This window comes from Rhyacophila brunnea, unplaced genomic scaffold (genome assembly GCF_057557595.1).
Source record: "Rhyacophila brunnea isolate RB1 unplaced genomic scaffold, BYU_Rbru_1.0 scaffold_11, whole genome shotgun sequence".
NCBI lineage: Eukaryota > Metazoa > Arthropoda > Insecta > Trichoptera > Rhyacophilidae > Rhyacophila > Rhyacophila brunnea.
In genome coordinates this window covers 4,414,663-4,439,148 of record NW_028232763.1, presented here as the reverse complement: position 1 = coordinate 4,439,148, position 24,486 = coordinate 4,414,663, and the positions used below count along the sequence as shown (strand labels likewise).

General features: G+C 31.6%; 1 pseudogene across 1 annotated transcript in view; it reads left to right on the top strand.

Annotated features, from left to right (window-relative positions):
• LOC147078294 (pyrokinin-1 receptor pseudogene) overlaps positions 1-24,486 on the top strand; it is a 77,006-nt pseudogene that overhangs the window by 24,730 nt on the left and 27,790 nt on the right. Inside the window, exon 2 of the transcript XR_015072209.1 lies at positions 12,327-12,563. The product of XR_015072209.1 is annotated as a pyrokinin-1 receptor pseudogene (transcript). The remainder of the gene's footprint in view (positions 1-12,326; positions 12,564-24,486) is intronic.

Sequence of the window (24,486 nt, the reverse complement as noted above, 5' to 3'; positions counted from 1 at the left end):
ACAATTATTTCACAATAATATTTCAATAAAATTATATTTAAGCCCTGTTTCGAGTGTTTCGTTAAAATAAATGTGCTTATTTTGGCCGCGTAATAATTTTAAAAACAAATTTTCCACCCTCAAACGCCCAGAAGTCGTTACTTCTCTTAAAAGAAACACATTTCTCGTTTTCACAGCGCCTTTGCTAAAGCCCTCTCATTTCTCAGTTGTTTATTGTACTTGAAAAAAAAAACAGAGGAACATTCTTTGCGATTACTGAAAAACAGTCACGCAGATTCCAGAACAAATTTGTTTGATTCCCTTAAGAATTATTGTGTAAACCAACGCTGTGAAGTAAATGTACAGACAAGAATTTTCCGCTGACATTTTAACTATTAAAATTAATTATTGTGTTTTCTCTGACTCGGTACAGTTAATTTTGTTAAATAAACATACAAATTTTATTGACTGTAGTTAATTAATGATTTGTTAAATAATACAATTTAATTAAATACTGGTTTAGTAAAGGTACTGTTTTAGTATTTACCTTTTTCTATTATACAAATCTAGACGCAAGAGAAAAATAACGTAGCGACTCCAAATCAGCTTACAGTATGTATGTAGAATGACATGTCTCCCACCTTTAAAGTATTATTATAATATCAACTGAAAGTTAGGTACAAAAAATATTTTTTTTAAATAACACTAATTTAACTTGATAACTATTGAAATTCCATCGAGTACCCTAAAATAAATATTTTAGGCATTAGCTTTAATTGATTAATAATTGTATTATAAATATTATTTTGATTTTCAGCGACCATAAATTTATTGATGAATTTTGAAAAACTATGTTAATTTGTTTTACTGTTTTCTATTTTTCTAATAATATAATATTTAGTTATTTATAAATAAACTGAATTTTTAAAGTGTAATTATGTATATTTTAAATAATTTTAAGCCATACTTATATATAAATGGATTAAACTGCCCCTGATAGATATTAATTTATTTAAGAAAGTGACCTCTAAAGATTACTGGATTATTTAAATAAAGAAAATAATGCCTACATAATTATTTAACAATAAAGTTTAGATTTTTTAAAATTTTAAAGCCATTTATGAAAAAAGTTGAGAGTAAAAATAGTTATTTGTTTATGTATGTATTTATTAAAAAATGTATATCATCAAAAATAGATTAGGTATATTATATCTAATAAAAGTATAATTTATGTTCATGTAAAGAGGCATTATTTCATAAACTCTGCAGTTGAAAGATTTCTTAAAACCACTCCCTGTCACAATTTCTCACAACTTTAGGTTCCATAGATTTTCGTAAGGGATGCTAGTTGTATACTAATTGTATATTATACAGTAACAAGTAGTGTTTTATAAAGTCAATACTGGATGACACTGACGATTTTCCCAGAAGGTTAAATACCTAGAATAATCGATATCCTACTATTATTATTTAGTTTTATTTTAATTGGGTAGGTACATAATAATAAAAGCATTCTTTTCAATGACGAAAAGCATTTTAATATTGTGATATAAGTCAAATACGTCAATCTAAATACACATTTAAAATAAAACACATTATTCAAAAGTTGGTCTTTCTAATTATTATGTTGCGAAAATTTGTAACGCCTTGTTATATGAATTAAAAATTACTATGTTAAGCCAAAAAATAAATATTGGACAAAAATTAAGTTAGATTATTTGAATAATCTTTTGTTATGTACATTATTTTATTCCCTGTTGTACGATCAACAACATTTTGATTACAGCATCTATGTTGTTATTATAACATAACCTACAATATTATGTGAGTACATCATTAGGTTTATAATAATATTGTGGTGTAATTTTTATTTTATATGAGTGTATTTGTATTTACTAACATCTAAACGTATTAACGTGTCTATGGACTTTACTATAAGTAAATTTAAACCTAATATTGTTTACAATAATTAGTATTTACAAACAGTACCCACGCAGTATAAATTTCCGGGTTCAAAATAATATGGAATGGGTAAATTGTTAATGTTATTTTACATAATATTATATTATTAATAATAATAAAGTAACTTACTTATTTATTTTTACAGTCATGCATATATTTGAGCACTAACTGAGTCAGTATCTTACTATCTAAATAAATATATACTGAGTTAGAGCCGTTTCAGACAGGACACCGGTGTCGCGCACGTATATAATATAGGAGACTTTTGTATTCGAATAAAGGGGCCTTTGTATTATGTTTATGAATGCCCCAGAGCTAATGAGTCAACGCATAATTTCGCGTTATAGATTAGAACCTAAAACTGGCTGCGGTAATAAAAATAAGTGTATCGGCGGCTTGAGAATGTAGCGGCCAAAAGAAAAGTGTACCGGACACGCGTTGATTCATTAGCACTGGGGTGTTCATAATCATAATACAAAGGCACCTTTATTCAAATACAAAGGCCTCTTTATAGTATACGAGCGCGACACCGGTGTCCCGTCTGAAACGCCCCTTAGTGTATACAGATAATTAGTATAAACTGTAAGTGTAACTAAAATTTCCCACCTAGACTGCTAGCTCGAGTAAGGCAAGCCACAGATTCACCAACTTGTGCTATTTTATGATGAAATCGATTAATAGGACGTGGCAATAGATGCATGGATCATTCGGATTCAGTCTATTCCCGGGTATAATAAAATTGAATATAAATGCTTGCCCGGTAAAACCGGTAGACTGCTTGAATATTGTAAATTCAATGTGCCGTGTGTACAGTACTTATCTATAATAAACGTCGTTCTTCGCCAAATGTTGTAGGATTATTGGACCGCTCTATACAAGTTTAAGACTTTATCATATTTATAGACATATCAATAGATAGGTACAAATATAGTGGTCAAGGGCCTTCTCAGCATTATTTCGACAGTGTAAAAATTAGCAAGTCATTTAAACTATCGCACAATCGTCGTATCTATAGTCAGCATATTCTACACGCGTGACATTATTCGATCGAAACGTTTGAAGTGCAATAATGCAGAGGCCAGCAGATTTCTCAATTGTAAACTTTATCAAAAACGACTCGCAATTTACCGAGTATTCATGCATATAATTAGCAGATCATCGTTGATGAGTTAGTCAGTCTAAATACCTATTAGTATCAATCATATTATCCTCCATTCAATCAGTATCCACCGAGTTCGGACTTAGGAATATTGTCATAAGTATTATAACATAATGCTCTTGTAACATACTCTTGTTCCAACTGTTTTTGCTGCAAATAAAACTCGCTCTTGCGTCCATCGAAGCAACTTTTACGAAATTTCGACTTCTCATCTCTCCTCCTGACGACTCTCCATCTACACTTTCTGGTCACCACCAATCACAACGGATTTCACCCTCCACAACAAGACCCGCAAAACACATACTTATATAAAAACAATATTTTGATAGATCAATCTATAAATCATATAGTTAGTTAGGGAAAACTAACTAGTCAATCATTCGCACCGGATAAAACAGAAATCATTTTCCTTCAAGGATCAGGTATAAAAGTAAGTAAATACTCAGCTGTCCAATGATAGTCCGCATGGGGAATACTAGAGTTAAAGTTAGCCATCTGTCTCGGCGTTTAAATAGTAATTATTATGTTAAATTTAGATCACAGGATCTAGGTTCACAAGGCCGGGATGGCCGTCCAGAGAGTTAGTCGTATGGCTGGTGATTGATGATTCTGAGGATAAGGGCACTCAGAATAACCTCCTATGACACCATTTTCATGTAGATCGCTGCCTATGCTGAAAGCGTATGGCACATGCGTACCCATGAAAGTGTTTTAAAATTATAAAAGTTCTCATAAGTGGGCAGCGTGGTAAACCAGACATCGCGTAACCATATATATGTTATGTAATACATTCTGTTTCCACTTTCAATACCGACTAAGTATATCGGTACTGTCAGATTTTAAAAACCGGTATATCGAAAAATACTGGGATATCAGTTTTGAAAAACCGGTATTGCTATCCCTAGAATATTCACACCCATTTAGTGTAAGATTTTTAAAGGGTTTTTCCTAAATCTGGTATAATATTCAGTTTTCAATAAAAAATATTTATTTTTATATCTTAGTTTTAAATTAAAAATTCAAAGAAATATTTAGTGTTAGTATACTGTAAAGTAGTTTAAAGTATTTAAGTGTTTGTGAATTTTATTTATTTTTCATTGCTAGGTAATTTTAACAGTTATAAATACGTCACCATTACAATGGTTTGTTGTAAACTTTTTAAGACGAAAACAGCTGTCAAATATCGCCAACTCTAAACTTTAGATTTAACAAAGAACTTTCATTTTCACCATCGTAATGAAGGTCTAACACAAGCGCCAACAAATTATGAAAAATAATACCTTAGAGACGTAATAATATTTCGTTGAATTGTACAATAATAATGTAAATAACTTTCCTTCCTTCATTATGTTAGAAAGGATTTAAAATAAATTTAATAATAATGAAGTCTTAATAAACACTTAAATAAATAGACTTAATGAACACTTAAATAAGTAGCACATAATATAGGTACCATCAAAAGAAGATAAATAATAAAAAAAAACAATAATTAATTATTAGTTATTTAAATAATAACTCCTACACTAGAAATCAAAGTAACATTTAACATACTATTAAGTACATAATTTTGAAAACACTTCTGAGAAAATAATAATATATTATATCCAATAGAAAAAAAGCTTTAAAAAAAAACTAAGATACCCCTAAGGAATTATTTTAAATAATGGCACTTAATACTCCATCAAGCGCTTTCCAAATTGAGCTATTATTGGAGACCGGCTTTTGTATTTTATAATAAAGTAGGTAATACTTTAATATTTACTTACCGACGTCACGGATCACTCCAAGATTTTTTGTCGTAACTTACTTGAACTTTTAATTTGAATTTGTAATTAAAAATAATTTAATTAATTTAAAAGTGAGATTTTATTATTATAATTTATTATCAATAACATTTCGTCACTTTATTTCTTTGAGTTACAATTAATAACGCTACCATAAGTACTAACGTAACGCCCCACCCCCTTCACAGTTACCCAAGTTGAGCAAATGTTGGTGGCCTTTGATACATGTTGAAATACCACGCTGTGTCGATAAACGCCAAACATTTGTTGGCCAACGCGAATGCACCCTTTTCACAATGGTGAAGCACCACGTGTCCCACAAACATTAATTGTCTGACTTGGGCCATTGTGTGGATCCAGTTTAAAGTAGTATTCATTTGTTTATAGTTATTCCCACAGAACAGATTAATACATAGAATTCCGACAGGATATTTTCCAATACACTACATTTAGACGCATGGTTTTTAATGTGTGAATGTGCTATGAAAATGAACCACGCATTATGGACGTGCAATAGTGCGTGTTGCAACCTTCAATACTCCAATATTAAATGAGCATCAATGCACAAACCGAGAGTAGTTGTCAGTATTCGACGTATAACGTATTCTTGACACGTGTTCAAGTTTATCCCATATTCTTCCGCACTCGAAATCGATTGCCTGTTTCTCCACACCCGTAGGTACTTCAGTTCCCATTATTTCTGAGTCCCTGGTTATTCCTAATAAACATTCATACGAATAATTCACAAGAAGTTAATAATGTCACATTCTTTTATTGAACATAATATTATGTACATAATTTGAAAATATTTCTGAGAAATATTATATAACTACTGGAAAAAAATCTTTTTGAAAACAATACGACACCCAGCAGGATTTCAACCTACGCTCCCCCGTGATTTGTGCCCATGTGTTTGATCACTAATCTATACATGTCCTATCTTATTGCGACTAGTGGTTTTTACAAAAATATATAAAGCGCTTTCTAAATTGCGTTCAATTTTGGTATTAATTACCTTTATAACCGGTATCAGGATTACCATACATGCACTTGCTTATAATAATTGAATAATAAAAATTCAAGTCTTTAAGATTTTTGTTCAAGTTTTAAGATGTTATTTATGTTTTAGAACTGTTTTCAAATTATGTAGGCATGTTTATATTAAATTTATTAATTGAGTTAGTTTTTACGTTAGTGATGGCGAAGACTCCATACTGTGCGATTATTTGAAGCCTACCTTCTTAAGAAAAATATTTTTTAATTGCATATTGACTTATTTATTACTCTATTATTACACTTGATTATATTATATTCTATAAAATAATTTATTTTGCAAACGAGAGATGCCGTATGTGTAAGAATGTATTACACAGATAATTACTAAAAAATCTGCAAGGTTTTAAAAAATATTCCACAGCGCGCCACTTATCTTGACGTAAATAAAGATCGGATTATGTTTCAAATAATTCTCATTTTTTTTTCATATGGACTCTACGTCACGTTGCCCCGCCCAGTCTATCGAATTGTATGAACTAATATAAGCTCCGATCGCAAAGCCTATAACTAAATATATAATAATTAGATTATTTAAAAAAAATATTACTATGGTATTTAATCGAATATTAATAAATATAGACTATAAATATATTTAAAAAATAAAAAGAACTTTTATCTAATGATTTTTGATGTGATAAATGTTTTGAAAAAATACGGAATTTAAACTGATCGCTTAATTTTATGCCGTCAGTGAGTTTTTGAAGTTTCATTAAATTAGTGTGTCGTTGTCATTAGTGTTTATTCATTAGTAGTAATATCGTATTATCTTCTTATTTCTCGTAAGTATAGGTACCTGACAAGTGTGTTCATTTTATCAGATCTCCACAGCCTACCTCTTTCCAAAAGTCACCCTTCGCCATTGTACTCCATTATAATGGATATAAGACTTTTTGTAAATTCTATGATAATTAAATAATTTATGTTGGCCACACTAAAATTACTTTCTGATTTAACAATAAGGCAATAATTATTGTAATTTTATTATAAATAATACGGCATCTATCCACGCAAACGGTGGTATTTCTCCGCTACCTTAGAAGTTTTTCTTTTAAGTATCTGTACCTACATTTCGCTATTTTCTATGTTTTTGATCCTGTTTTTCTCTTAATACCTTCGCCTGCCCCCGGACTGTGATTTGATTGTGTTTGTAGTGTTCTTCAACCGAAAAAATTTCCGGGAAATGGACTTCTAAAATTGTACTAAATACCCATACCACCCAAACTACCCATTTACTGTATCAGCAGTTAATAAAAACATTTTTTTTTAGAATTCAAAGCTGTCTATGTATAGAATAAATCTGTAGTTTTACGCTATTTTGGACAACATTGCGCCCACCTCGCACGTTAATATTAAAGTACGAGTTGGGGATGAACTTCCATTCCATGGTCTACTGGCCATCGTTTTACAGAGAGATCTGGATTTATTGGTGCCACAGAAAAAAGGAAGCACTGGATGTGTTGGAATAAACGTGGAAATTAACGAGGCCAAGATTGGTAAGAGAAAATATAGGGGGAGGCTCATTAAAGGGTGTTTGGTGACTTAAGATAATCCAAAAAACTATTTGTGTGTAGTGTCGAGGACAGGTCAAAGGAGACATTGCTAAACGTAATCAAGAAATACATTTTACCAGGGGCATGTCCCAAGATATGAAAGAAAATAGGTATATAATTTGGGAGGCGTTGGTAATAAGAAGTCACGAGAATAATCAGCTGTCAGCCTATTTAGTTGAACGTAAATTTATTGTGGTCATAAGTTTTCTTGCGAAAAACAAAGGCCGACTGCAAATAGTTGACCGCGGAGATTTGTTGATAAATAGAGAGTTCAACATGAATAAATTGTTAGAAAAGGACCAGCTAAGGAGCCTACCATTGCTTGTAATTTTAATATTATCTTGACTATATACTTTTAAAATTTTATTGGCAATGAACTTTTATAAATAGTTTTTTTTTTCATCTCTGTTCCAAGTTATTTTAATGAACAAAATAGTTTTTTTTAATCAAGAAATACATAGGTACACAGTAAGGTTTAAATTACATCGTTAGTTTTCTAGGGAGGGATGTGGGTAGGGAATCCAATCCCGAGCCAAAATTCTGATCCCGGGATTTCGGAATTACAATTTGACAATCCCGGGATCGGTATTTTTCCATTGTTAATATATTTTTTTTATATTTACAAATAACATTGTTAAAATCGGTCAAAAATAAATCTAGTATAATTTATACTATTTAAGACAGTTATTATTAATATTGTATACGTTCAATCTTGGAAATACACAAGTTTAATGGAGTAAATAATATTGTAATATAAATAATAATGTGAATTTAATAGGAGATTGCTGTTTCTGATAGTAAAGACTTAATGAATGGACTAGCGAGATTTAAAATTGTAAAGCAAATAATCATGGCGTACTTATGGCCTTTCCGCTTCATAAATCTAATTAGTCAGCCAAATATGAAACTGCCGTAAAACGTATGATATCATGGTGGAATTACTTTATTAAAAGTGCGAAGCGTTGTTTTTTTCCAATCTTTTCATTTTTAATATTTTATGTGAAAAAATAAAATGAATCGGCAACCTACACATGGGTATAAATCAAACTTAATTCAAACTCAGTTTATTTCTAATGTAGTTATTTTTTATTAAAAGTATTTTTTTCTGTTATAGTTTCGCTTTTATTTAATTTTCCATAAAAAATTGATAAAAAAATTAATCATGAAATCCCGGGATTATGTTTATCAATCCCGGGATTCATAGGTATCGAAAATAGCTCGGGATCCCGGGATTGGAATCCCTAGACGTGGGAGGAGCACATAAAAAAATATCTTCGAAACGTGGGTGGAGAGCCAAAAAAGTTTAGGAACTTATGATGTAGGTGCATGAAATTTGATATAAAAATATTTAAACATTACAATTTATTGATTTTGCATATTAATAATATGTTTCGTACTCAGAAAGTACCTATATAACTAAATTTGGGTAAGGATTGGCGCCACGACAACTGAACGTTAGGCAATCGATAAAAATTGAAAAATTTAAAATATATTTTATTTATGTAATACTTATATTATTATGTTATTATTCAGTACTTGGTGAGAATTTAAATATGCACACGTAAATAATGATTAAATTATGCATAATATATTTAAGTTCCAATGAGAAGAGAGGTCTTTTATCTTTATATAAAGCGTCAGACATAATAATACTGAATCTGCAAGAAAAAACATTTGGTTAAAACTACTAAGTAGTAAATAGAAACTTATTAAAATTCTTCATCTACTTTTTCTGTATAAAATCGCAACGAACGAAAATATGTATTTCATTCGACAGTGCAGTGCCCACTTGTCCTGGCGTCCAGTTGTCCCAGTGCCCTTAATTTGTAGGTTAGAAACAAAGAACACTCTCTCCATTTTTAAAATACACAGAAACTACCCTCTGTAATGTTCAAATTTAAAAAATTAAGATTTTAATTTATGAATAATGGATTAAGTTCATCAGAAAACTTATAATAATATATCTACATACTCGTAAAACTTCCTCAAAACAATAAAATTATTTTTATCCGCATATTATCTCAATTTGTGTAGGTGGGTGATAGAGTGAAACTCCTTTTTTAAAAAAAATATTACTTCATTGTAAACCTATAGAAGTAATAAGCTAGCTTATTTAATGATTATCGTATATCCAATAGAAGTACCCTTCAAGGAAAGTCCTTTTCTTACAAAAGCCTGTAATAAATATATGGCAAATTGCCAAGTTAATATACCTTCTATTGTCTTCATAAAAATACCTTAATTCGACCCACTATAATCCTTTGCGATTCTTCTCTTCACAAGTCCTTATTATCCGAGAGAAATCTCCTGCTAGTTATAAAGATCAAACGCTCATGATAGGCCGGATTCAGTTGCTCTATGATTTCCCAAATGATTTTGGCAAATAAATCTTTCCTCACGCATCGGGCGTGACAGTCAAACATACGAATTTATATTATGAGTTACGATAGGCATTAATTTTAATTTTGGAAGAAGATAGCGTAAGGTATAGTAATTAATTTGATAATTTGACAGTTAACTGTTTATAATACCCTTAATGCCCCACATGGATTAACTGTTGATCGGATAGTGGATTAAGGATTAGTATTATTTTATTTAATCCTTTCCCACTCAGATAAGTTGATTTATGTTTGTGGAAGCTAATGTAATATTGGCGATAATAGATTATTTATAAGTGCCAACTAGGGATTATAATTCCGGGACCACGGAACTAATATTTCGTTTCGTGGCAAAATTTTTGGTTGAGCTTTTTGAGTGGACTGTAATCTGTGGACTGTGTGAGGTCGGATCTAGTGGTGGGGGCGATTGAACAGAATGCCAGACACTGACCTTTATGATGATGTATGATGGCTCCATGGTCTGGTTTCAACTGTCACTCGGGCGGTATCGTTGTTTTGGGTCACCCGGTTCGTACACTCCCGCACTTTGTGACACAGTTTTATGGATTATATGTGAGAGTGTATGAATGATGATGATAGTTTATGAATGAGTCTGTATCTATTGAGTCAATCATTTAAGCGACGCTATTAGAAGCCCGCACGCGTCCGCTGTCGAGATGCAACTGAATGTTCTTTGTAACATTGCTTATTGATTGTCTGGTAACAATAACACTGGGGATTAGGAGGTGGGTGAAGAGATAAGGAGTGGAATGGGAACTTAAATGGCCCAACTATTTTCAAATGTTAGTTTTTTTATTAAAGTAAGAGTAGATCATACAAAAATCAATATACAGTATACATACGTGATTTGTAACATATCAAAGATTTTCACAAATAATGAAACTCGTAAGTATATCGAATCGGCTAACTTGAACCGTACTAATTACGCTGAAATTAACTATCAACTATGCGTTCAATTTGAAATAAACAATCTAAACTAATCTTCAAGATTTTTGATGTAACGTATTATGTAAGTGATAATGTCTGATATTTTTTCAAAGAAAAAACAATATTTCGCGGCGAGTGCAGAACCTTGGAGTTCTAAGTGCATATATTTTGTGAGGATAATAGTGAGCACAGAAGATAATACTATGATTTTAAATACTTGGAATAGCCTTCCAACAGTTTTCAAAAACAAAAATTTGCATGAATTATTCTTACTATATTCATGTATATGTATGTAAAAAATCATTTTCCAACATGAAGCATTTTAATAATATATATCATTTTGAGAAGCCAAATAACCAATGAGAATTTGGAGCGGTGCCTTAAGGGGGGACATGCTCGTCGAAGGTCAAAATTGAGTTTTTATTGTATTTTCAAACCATGATCCTGGACACTCCTTAAACGTTGTAGATAATCTAATTTATAATTTTGAAGCCTTATTATCCTTTATAGTTATTTTAAACATTTGATGACTGCATAAAGTATTTTTGTTACATAAAATAGTATTCTTTTAAACCTCTCGCTCTAATGTTTTAGAATATAGTCATATTTCGGTACATAACTGTGCAGTGGTGTTAAGATTTTTTACATTTATTAATTTTTAAACGCATTTATAAAACCATAAGCATAATTTATTACGAGATAATTTTTGTAAAATATTCACGATAAAAAATTATATTGATAATCTCTGTGATCCCAAATTTGACAAGAATTAGGCATTTTATTATTCAAAAAATCGGCAAGATTAACACATTTGAAGATGATTCTAAAGATATTTATTATAAGCTATGTCTTTGATCATTCAAGTGTGATAAACTTCTTATGAATAATGATTGTTTTATAATAATTATTGACCTAAGAATAAGGTAGTGTTTTTTTGAAATACGCCATTTCTTTTGTCATTCCCCAGTGGTTAAGCTACAACATACGGCCGTAGCCATAAATTGACAAACTATAATTAAAGTAGGGAGTAAAATTATGTTATCGCGCGTTTTTGAACAAATAGTTTGCCGACCCCACTGACTAGGCTAGTGTATACCAATGATGGTTTTCATATCATGAAAAATTTATATAAGATCAGGTATTTATCTTTTGAATAAATAAAATATAACTGAATGTTTCCACTAGTGGTTACGTGTAAAAACTATATAAATGGTTCGATATTAGAAATTGTCATTTCGGGTTTATAGTTTTTTCGGAGTACAAATCCTAATTATTTCAAGTTTTTTTAGAATTGTGTATACCTTAGTTTAAGTGTAATTTATAACGTTATGTGTGATAAATTTGAACGTGAATAATCTGTTTACATCCCCATGTCAAATCTACTTTTTTGTAGGTACCTAATATTATAATAATGTTTACGTACGATTTAAACCTTTTATTATTATTATTTCTCCAAACTTGTACGATTATAAATTCAATAATAATACAATTTTATTATATATTGTTTCAGGCGATGTCCTTCGGCATTGTATACCAGCACGCAGCAGATGGAAGCTCCTTGCACAACGAGCATTACGTCTGCGCGGTTGCCAGGGAATTGGTTCCTCACGCATTCGAACTGAGTACGCTGGTCTTCTTCGTGGCGCCCATGAGTCTCATCAGCGTGCTTTACGTCTTGATTGGACTCCAGCTGAGGAGATCCAGACTGGTGCGAAGAGGCTCGCATGCTAGAAGTGTTGAATTAAAGGTAAATACAATGATTAATTTTAATACTTATAAACTAATTATTTTCAGAACGTCAGTGAGAATATAAAAAAATTATTCTCTATCTGCCACTTTTTTAAACAGGGAATAAATGCTGAGCTCATAAGAATTTTATTGTTCTTATGTAGAACTACATATTTCTGGAAGTTAGTCAAAACGCTCCTAATTTAAAAATTATTCAAGTTATCGCAACGTGTCAAGTATTTCTATATAGATAATACTGTAATAATAATAATATAAGATTTATTTTATAATGCATATTATATCTTCGGTAACGGTCCAATGGAGAGTGTATGGTATGCAATGAAGTGACAACCACCGTCAGTTGCCCAAAAATAACCAGACGTAGCATATACCACATGTGACGTAGCATAACAAGTAAGAGCCGAGCCACACCGGGCGACTCTGGTCTCGAGACCAATCGCGCGACTGGTCTTCCTGGGCGATTTACTCGGGCGACTTGCAGGCGACCAGAGAGCCAGACAATAAATAATAATAATAATGATTGTACGTACCTACGCAAATATGCGAAAAATACGTTCTCTCCGCGCGTGGCAACCGGGAGGCAGCCAATAATCCGCTCACGGCGCTCACTTTTAAGATGGACGTCGAAGACGTTGCACTCGTGCTGTATTTGTGGCATAAAAGATTCTTGGAAAAGAAGAAGAAAAAAAGGATCTGGACTCATCCTTTCGTCGCAGCTCACTTTCTGTCTGGAGTGTTTATCACGTTGTATGATGATTTAAGAAAATACCCTGGCAAATTCTTCAACTACGTTAGAATATCGATATCATCATTTGATTAATTATTGACTCTGTGCAAGAATGACCTAACCAAACAAGTTACTATCATACGGAAGTCTATACGTCCCGTTTGTATCTCTATAATGAACATATCCGTATCGAACACCATGGCTGATAATGAATGTACACGCAAGTTATGCAAAAAATACGTCCTCTCCGCGGCGTAGCTGCTCGCGACTAATTGCCCAGTATGGCAGCACTCAATACATAACTATATGTTTTCATACATCGCTACCGGTCGCCCGACCAGAGAGACTGCGAGACCAGACCGAGCGCAAGAACGTGATTTTACTGATCGCCCGACTTTATTACTTGCGCGACTACTGGGCGACCAGATGTGGCATGCTCCATATATGTAACTGCATGCATCGGTCTGGTCTCGGCGACTGGTCTGCCGACCAGAGTCACCCGGTGTGGCTCGGCACTAAGGTGATAATATCGATAATAACCTATCTACAAAAAGTCAATTTTTCAGGAGAGGCAAAATAAACATTTTTTTTTGTTTCAAGAGGTTTGTTTAACAAAACTAAGAATGATAGAAATTTTCAACTTATTAAATTTTAATCATTTTTCTTTTAAATAATTTAAGAAAAAAATGTTATTTTTATGATCTATATCTATTAAAAATATAGTATTTTAGAAAAATTCGACCCACTTACGTTTTTGTGTTACCAATAAATTTTCAAATTATCTTTGCAGTTTGTTATTACCTAATACAAAAATATGAATTGGTAAGTTTTGATGAGTGGAGAAAATAAGTTTTTCTCAAGATGAGACTTTTTAGCAAAACTAGTATGGATAACAAAGTCGACAACAAATGAAAATATCGTACACTGATTGATTTCAGCGCGCTATGGAAAGCTAATCCAAAAAATAGTTTTAAAATAATCAGTGCATTTTATTATATATCATAGGTACTGATACAATTAAAACACATCTTCATGTGTTATCATTAAGGCTATACTTCAGTTGAGGCATGGTCTAAAAAAATCGTGGCTAAGCGATGCGCGGATTGTGTAAATGACGCGTGCCGAACGAAATATAATTTGTCATAAAAATCCAACATGCGTCCATTTAATGTTATGTTTATTGTTATATTACTAATAATAATAGTATATTCATTGACATGTGTTCTTTTTTAAGTACATACCTACGTAAAAATTTTTAGTCATCTTTACACGATTTAAGAATATTTTCATCTGACGACATAACAAAACAAATCGACGTGCGGACATCTCGACGGTCGGTCTCCGATTGGCGACTAGTGAGAAATTTCGTCGCACCTACTGTTGAAAGTTATTTGCCGTTTCACTAAAGTACGCTCTTAATATTTTCCGATTACTAAATATTCTTAATCTTTTATTGTTCATATATACATTTTTAACACCACCATTACGTGAAACCTACATAATTTTTCACCAGCCAACCCGTATCGTTTGATGTATTTATATTCATGACGCCCTATAAGATATTGTTTTTGAGTACCATCATATTATTACATAAGGGTTGTTTGCACAACTGTATACATGACAAGCACTAGCCACCATTGTGATAGATATTGTTAGCTTAGGACTCTCTCTAATCTTAGTATCCCGAAATAACTTTTGATAAGTGTCTGTTTCTATTATAAGATATGCTAATGTGAGTAATTTTAAGCACATTAATAAGTTGATATGAATATTTTAAAATAAATATATTACATTTATATATAGAGCATTATTATTCTACAGCTTTTATATATATTATAGCTCTTAAAATTAACGTCTTGAAATCAGTAAATTAAAAAAAGTGTGCCATTTGAGAAATCTCAACACCAATATTATTCCATTATGGCAGCAATTTCCCAACTGGGAGGCGCGGAGTGTTGCAAAGGGAGGCGCAAAAACTTTAACATAATAGCTAAAAGTTTGCAGTTTGCGAATGGATAGTTTATAAAACGGCCGCTAGTTATAAAATGCACAAAAAACAGTCCTATAAAAGGTTGTTTGCAAACCTGTCTGAAAATATGGAGACTAATTTTATAATACCTCACTTCTATACTATTTTGAAGCATGCTGGCTGTCTCGTGAATAAATGAAATAAACAGGTCAAATCATAATGTTGAAATTTGAGGCAAATTTGTTTAGGAACGATAATTTTGTTGTTAAACTTATCTATTTGGTTGAAATTTAAAAAATAATTGAGTGAATAAATCAATACAAGGACCACTAACGCATTCACTGATTTAAAAAGACAACGTGAAGGCATTCATTAAAAATTGGAGCTTTGGAAATCAAAATTACAAAAAAAAAAAATAAGTTCGCCAATTGTCTCCACTTTTAAATGATTTCTACGCCAGATATATTGAAGCAAACAAAAATCCATTTCCTGAGTTATTGGTTAATTGCCCATGATAGAATCCATTTGTCAATGAACGATGATGAATTTGGATTGACAACTATTAAAATTGATTGAGCTAATAAACAAGCACATTCGTCGCATGAAAAACAAATTAATTTAAAAATGAATTTATAATATAGGTAAGTAGTAAAAAATTGTTTATTTTTATTTTAATTTTTTAATTTTTATATTTAAGTACATTGTTGACTATTTAAAAAGGTGTCGGTATTATTTAGTGAAATAAAAGGGGGAGGCGCCAAGATTATATTTTTTTAAAACGGAGGCGTAGTACCATAAAGTTTAGAAAGCACTGCATTATGGTGTATTTCGTGAATACATAGTAGATTTACTATTCAATATGCAATTATTATTACCATGTGTCTTATATGAGAAAATATTTTTTCTGATATGTGTGTAATACTGACATGAAAGATTATTCAAGATATCGGCTATCTTTTAAACCAAAAATATTTTTTACAAATTTTGAAAAACTATTCTCAATCAGAACAATTTATATACATATTATTTTTAATTAGGTCGTCATTGATATTTCGTTTTACAATACGACAATAATAAAATTGTCTAAGCGACCATATTATTATGTGTAAACGCTGGTACCGTTTATTAATCCTCATGGTTGCCGATGACTAATATACAGTACGTAAGGAGTAAAAAGTGTCAGTTTAAAACAAAATGAAACAATATACAGCCTAAAAGTATTGTAAAAGTAGATAACAAGGACTTGTTAATAATTTGATTTAAACGTTAAGGTTTTGTATCAAAAGTTGGATGCAAGTGGCTCAATAATTAGTAAAGCATATTAGCTGAAATCGAATGGATACTGGCTCAACTCCCATCCGCAGTCGTTTTTTATAAAGATTTTTTAAGTATGTTTCTGAGTTTCAAATGGCCGAGTGTCTTAAGCGTTAGTCTATGACGTCGTGAGGTCCCAGGTTTGAATCCTGGGTCTGGCAAACGCGTATTGTTTTTGAATTTATGTTTCAGTTCATATTATGGACCTATACGTTGAGCAAGTGGCTCTATCAACATCCATTTCTCGTAAAAACAAAAAAAATACAAAACTCCACTCCATGGAGACCCATAATATGATCTTATTAGGATCGGACACGGTGAATAAAATAAAAAAAAATAAAAAATATTTCTGCTCATAATAATAATGTTTGAGACTTTCAGGGTTATTTTATATCGTAATAGATTTTTGGGTTTCCTCCTCCATGTGTATTTCTTCCTTCTTTCCTCGACGCTTCGGGGTCATTGCAGAGGCCATTATAAATAGACGATATAGTAGTCTTTTCAAATTATGTATGTTGGATAAAGAAATAGTATATTATTCTCAATTGATTCTCTAAAACTCGATTTAAAAATTAGTTTAGCAAAATAATCAGTAATTTTTTTTTTAATAATTAAAATACCAAGAAATCGTCATTTCTCACACAGTTGTGATTCAATCAATTATTTTTTTCTGACAGGAAAATTCACGTCAATTGTTTCGAATAATCTAGATATAAATTTTAATTCATTTACCCCAAAATCGAATACCTCCTCGAAGACTATGATACTTAGTTATAAATTTTGGCGTCTTATTTCTCTCCTTCAGGCAAAATTATTATGCCACCACAAATAAATAATAAACTTTACAATTAAATACAACACCTACAATTCCCAGTAGAGAAAATATAAAATTGATAGCATTATAAAAATAAGAAACGGTAACATTGTATCTGTCTTTTCTATTAAGTATCAACCTTTACTCTTATAACGGGGCGGTAAAAATCAAACGAATGAGCAGATTTCCTTTATTGCGTAATCTTTTACTACCTGAGTTTTATTTAGAACATTTAGTACTGGTATTATGAACTATTAAAACCCTCGATGCGTGATACCGTTCGAAAAGATCACGTTGCGAAAGTCGAAATCTCGAACTCGTTTCAAGTTATTATCCTTTTCAATAGCGTCGGGTCTTAAAATAGTTATTCTTAACTATCGATATAAAAGCAATTTTACATGATATAGGAAAATTTATCGGGATACCTTTGATTGGTTAACGAATACCTACTGTCACACTACGCATAAAATTAATACATTCAATCAAATAACTATATACTAAGATATTGATATATTCCACTTACGTGAGGTGAGTTTAAGTGGAAGTTATTTTATAAGCTTTTTTTGCCCAACCCAAATCGTTAAAAAAATATTACTGAACTTAGGTGGGCCACACATATAAAAAATAAAACAAAGAACTTATTCGAAATATTTTATATGTTTTGATAATTAATGTGACACTTTTTTTTTGTATATTGTTTAATATCTTTTTCATATTGACTGGTAATTTAGCCGACGCGCATCGCAGTTGATTGTTTTTTCATGGAGCAACCTGCTGCGATCCTTGATTTTTAATTCATTTCATTTCGAAAAGAACGATTCGCAGTGATATGTAGCCCAAAATGTTGCTGTAATACACATTGCTATTCGTTTGAATTTTGAAAATTTATCTTTGAGGATATACCTTTTTTGATAAAACTCAAACTCATTCCCTGAGAAACTGCACTTTACGTCTATGCTTGATTGCAGTTCTATCAACTCCATTTGTAAATTTGCAGGCGCTGATTACACCTCCACGTTGAATGGAGTTAAGAATATTCTTTAATTAATTTTGTGACTTCATTAGAATATTTAAAAAAAATCATTCTGTCACTATTAAGTATGGAGTGTGTGGAGCCAGAATAATTAAACAAACAGGTAATAGCACGCAGCAAAACAAGAATGTTCTAATTTCACAAAATATAATATAAATGTGTGTATATTTATGAGAATTTTTTTTATTGTATGAATACCAAAATGCGAAATATAGAAAGCTGAAAACTTCAATTGGGCCTTGGGCCGCGGGTTGGGTATGCCTGGTCTAATATCTCCAACAAGTCTGACGAGGAAAAAAGAAGGAAGAACATGGTGACAGTGCAAAAACCAATGACAATCGTTGTCTTCGCTGCTAATGATTCTTCCTAAATTTTAATTTTACCTTATCGTTAAAAAACCGTCGATCTTTGTGTGTGCTTTTAACATTAATTTATGTCATTACTTGTCCATCTTACTTACACATTTATTATAAATAAATTCCAAAAATATTGACCAACCTCGTATACTTAAGTAATTTCCAATTTTTACCAAACAATACAATCTAGATTCTAGAGTGTAATCAAAGAAACATCATTCCGAAATCCAAAACAATTACTCTTTTAATCAAGCCGCACAGTAAAGATAAAACCTTGTCTCTTTCGGTTGAACTTTTTCAATTCACGTAAGGCATAATCAGATTGGGACATCGAAGCAATGAAATCTACTCTAAAGGAATTGTTTTTAATCTAATAGAAAGTTTACGAAGGAAAAGAATCTATTAATATAGAAAGAAATTATTATACTTCCGCGGTTTCTTTATTTGAAGTAAATTGCATATCAATTTTATTACGTCATTACATTAAGTATAACATATTGGTTTTATTCTCTCATTCATTCATTCTTCAATTTGAAGCGTTGCAAAACATGCCTACATATATATATAAAAAATAAACCCGTATGTAGGTATATATTATAATATAAATACCATCCCGTTAATTAATATTAGCATATGCGTAGAAAATCAGTGATTCCTAAGTTGAGTTGAGTTGCGAAAGAAAAAAAATATGTACCACTTGAAAGAATTCTACGAACCATAATTTTATGTTTGTCAGTTAAGTAGGGATTATATTAGAATTTATGAATATATTCAAGAATTATACCTACGAAAAAACGACAAGAATTACTGATATTGACAATAAATTAATTTACATCATAGGCTGGAAGGAAAATGTTGTTAGGAGGTATTTGTAAACAGTGTTTTTGAGTGTGTCAACAATTTTACAATTTTCTATACTTGGAATCTTCTAATAATAGTAAAGTTACCAATAAAATATCAAAATTAAGAGAAAAACTGTAGGTAGTAGTTACAAAAAATGTACTTATTATCTCTGAATATAATCTTTACCATTAAGTAAATGCTAAGTAAAAATATTATATTATAACCAATACCTATTAAAGCACTTGCTTTTTAAAATATAACGACCATTTATTATTCATTATTTTAATACAGGTAAACCATATTATTTTACTAGTTAAACCATTTAATGTAAACTGGGTATTGCAAACATCTCTATACAAATAATCGAAAATTCCCAAAAAAAAAACATAATAATATGTTTCATAAAACTCATTATTTATCATCTCTTTAGAAACTTTAGTCATGCGGGAAATATTTTTTTTGACAGCCCAGCAAATTGTAGCTTGGTACTTGATGTCTCAACAATAATATTAATTATTGGTTTTATTTAATGCCAGAACAAAAACGAAACATAGGTGCAAGAGAGATAGCATTCAACACGCATATTATGTACCCACAATATGCGTTAGAGTAAAATAGAATTTCTACGGCTGAATTAAATATATTTCGTAGACGTCGCTGGTAAATATTGATTTGCATGAGCCAAAAATTGCGAGCACGTGTTGCTGACATTTATTGTTTTTGTGTTAAATATAAAGTTAGTGGTAATTATTTTTACTTAATTTTAATTTTTTTGGTAGACGTACTGAGAAGCAACATGATGGAATAACGTTATAACTACTGTATACGCCAGAAACACGGCTTCATTCTGCCAAACAATACCCACTCTCTTTATATTATTACTCTGATGTTGTATTACTAATATAGAATTACATACTTCCAATAGTCCATTACTTTCCTTTGAGAATTATTGTATGACTGCATTTTTATCCAACGATTGTCCACTCGCTGATCTGCCCAATTTGCCCATCATGCACCTTGCATAGGAAAATCATCAAAGGATCTTGAAGACGACTAACCAAGGAAACGGAGTTGACAAATATTGATAAAGCCTGCACAAATTATAATCCACATTGCTGGTATCAATAAACTTTGTATACTTTTCAAACGGTTTCGAAGTTATCATCCAAATAAAACTAAAAATAATTTAGCATGGGTAGTTAAAGTGGTAAAATAGCGGTGGATTGGTAAGGTGGTACTTAGGTACTGAGGTGCAGGTAGATGAGCGTCCATATACCCAACTATTGTCAAGAGTGCAAGGTTATTGGAGGTATCAGTCAAGTGTAATATTGAAGTAAGCGTCTCAAGGCAATGACCGAACAATAATAAAAGTTGAACGATAGGGTTGAGTGAAGCTTATCTAGAACAAATTACGGTCTTTAAGACATTTTGAAAACAAATCTAATATAATCGAATATCAGGAAGTAGGGATTGCAATACCGGTATTTTAAAAATCAAAAATACCGGAATTTTCGGTATTAATAAGAAAGCACACTCGTTTACGTTTTTGGAAATGAATTAAGTATAAGTTATGTGCTGCTAAAATGCAAATATGTTGAGTAAATCCAACAGAGGTGAAAAAATAATAAAACAAATTTAATCAAATATATTTATATAAGTAATTGTCGCGATGAATTATCATAATATTATTTCGAAATAGAAAACATCCGTGACAGAAATGTTCAATTATTCTATAATTATTGATGACGGTACAAGCCTTGAATTTAAGAAGTTTTTCTTACAGCCGAGACTTATTTGCAATTGATGAACTTTTAAGGGCTGTAGTTAAATTTATCAATATATTCAAATTATTCGTAAAAAATACTAGTTCTACAATTATTATGATCAATACATATTTTTAAATGTCAACATAATAAATGTAGGTATGTAGGTTTTTGCTATAAAATAATATTTTAAAAAGCTTTTAATAGCTATATTTTTATTGATAAGCAACTACTTCTGTTTTTTTAATGTTTAATAAATACCGGTATTAATACCGGCATTCAATAAGAAACACCGAAAAACCGGTATTGACATTTTCATTCGGTATTGCAATCCCTATTTGCAAGCTATCGCTAGCCTTATAAAACTAAATAAAGGAAGTTCTACCTTTTTGTAAGTTTTAGACCACAGTGCACACACAAATGCTATTATAAAAGGTCTTGCAAATAAATTTCTATTCTATTTTTATTGTTATTGCTGATTTATTTTGATCAATCAGCATTATTCAAGGAACGCAATGAAAACTCTAATGGGTTCATTTTTTGGGCCATTTAGAAAGTACAAATGGCCCATTCGGGAGCGCTTTTAAATCGATTTCTATTTTGAGATTACGTAGTTATTATTTGCTAGAGAGATGCTTTACTAACGATGAACAGAAGAATACTTTGCTTACAGAAAGTAGTTATTGTATATTATTATCATCCTGATTATATTATTTTCTTCTTCTTTTAGTGCTGTTTTTTTATCAAAAGTTAGCGACTAAATAGCAGTACACTACCCATCATTAGATAGTCGTATCAGTTCACCACCACCTCGAATATTGAGCCATTTACGGATATTGTGAAACCAAGAGAGTAACCAAGTTGAGTTGAAAATGTCCCTCTGAGGCGGACGAAACCGGTCCTAATTTATTGATTACCACGATTGAGTTCCACCATGAATTGACAGTTATCAAAATAAAAGAAACCAAGAGAAAACACACGATTACATTATATTATAGAGGTATATACGTTACATAATAGATTTGACCTTCGTTATTATGTATCTAATATTTAGATAAAAAAACTTATTATGTGCATACTACTAAAATTATAACAAATTTTATAGTCTGACAAAGTATAAATAAAAATATTTTCGCCGTCTACCAATTTAACCACACTAAAAACGTTTCGGAATCGCAATCGAATGATACATTAAAAAAATACAAAAACGAATCCTAGTTATACTGAAAAACTGTGTTCTTTATCAACAAAATGAAAAGTAAATTGAATCAAATTGTATGTGGGTAGTCTCTTTCAAATCTAGAAATGTCCACAGATAAACTAAGACCCAGCAGTCGGAGAGTGAGGTTGTACAACTTCGCTTGCGTATTCGTGTCATATATAACAAAAATAATAATGTTTGTAAATGAATTTGACAATAAACTCAACATGTGTGGTCCCATGTGATTTTGACAATCAGTGCCAGTGCTTGAGAAAAAGTGAAAAATATTTATTGTTGCAAGGATAGTGCACTTTGTGCGGGGAGTGCGTCAAACGCTGTGAAGCGAAGGGTTGTCCACACTGTTTTTTGTTCACACTGTTGCGCGAATTCCAAGACCGCGTGAACGGCAAAAACAATAAAATAGAAAACACCACAATGGAAGTGAATGAAACCAAAAAATCGAAGAAGAAAAGAAACGATGATGAAGAGGAAGTGGTTGGAGAAAAAGAAGAAGAATAGCAGACGGTGACCTCTGGAAAAAAACCCAGAAGAGACTCTGGGGTCACTCCAAAGGGAAACCAAAACATCGTCATGATAGCGACGGGAAGTAAAATTCCATTAAAGTTGAAAATAGCGCAGATGCTGCATAAGGCAGGAGTAAAAGTACAGAAAATTTACAATAAAAATTTAAAGACGTACATCCAAGTAGAAGACGAAAAAGAAGCAGATAAAGTGAAACAAGCTGGAGAACTCAAAGATCTCGGTTTTGTGACCAAAGAGAATGACTCCTGCTCTTATGGAGTAATAAGAAAAGTCGATATTGATATGGACCTCCAAGAACTGCAAATGGAAATCAAAAGTGATGCAAAAGTAATCAACCTTAAGAGGTTGACAAGAAAAGGTGATACAAGAGAGCTGACAAAGACCTCGTCAGTCAGTATTAAATTTGGGGAGAAAATATTGCCGAGAACAATTTACATATATGGAGTCTCTTTTGCTGTAGAACCGTATGTATTCAGGGTTATCCAATGCTACAAATGCTGGCGATATGGGCATATCGCGAACAATTGCGGACGTACAGTAGAAACGTGCCCTAAGTGTGGTGAAAACCACAAAACCTGCGAAAAAAATGAGGAAATTACGTGCATCAATTGCAAAGGTAACCACGCGGCAAACAGCCAAAAATGCCCAAAGTGGCAAGAGGAAAAGAATTGCAAAGAAGCAATGAAAAAAATGAACATACCTTTCAAGGAAGCAAAAAAAAATATTTTAAATAATAGCTATGCTGACATATTAAAACAAAAAAAAATCTTAGGAAGAGATGAAAGCGAAACAATTCAAAAAACTAAGGAAATCAAAAAGAAAGAAGAAGCGGTGGTTGAAGCTTCAGACTCAACAATAATAGCTACAGGTAGTAGCGTAAAGCCTACAAAAAATAAGAAAAATTCAAAGGGGAAGACAGAGGTTAACGCGATGGGAGAAATTATGAAAGTCTTGCTGAAAGGGGGAGACTGGCAGCAGATCATTAAACAACTAATAATTAAAGCAGTGGAGTGGGTATGCAAACAATTCAAAGAAGGACACTTAAAGGAAATTCTAGGAGAGGTTTTGGAGCAAAATGGATAGTAAAAAACAAATTAGGATTTTACAATGGAATGCCAGAAGTATGAAGCAAAAAAAGGATGATATAGAACTCTACTTAATAAGACAAAAAATTTCAATAGCATTAATCTCAGAGACTTGGCTGAGGTCTGAATTAGACTATCTGAAATTCAATGATTACACGATGTATAGAAAAGACAGAGGGGATGGTAACGGAGGAATAGCGATTCTGGTGCATAAAACACTGGCGTCTAAAGAAAAGACCCTACAAGGCCTTCCAACTGAACTGAAGGCATGTC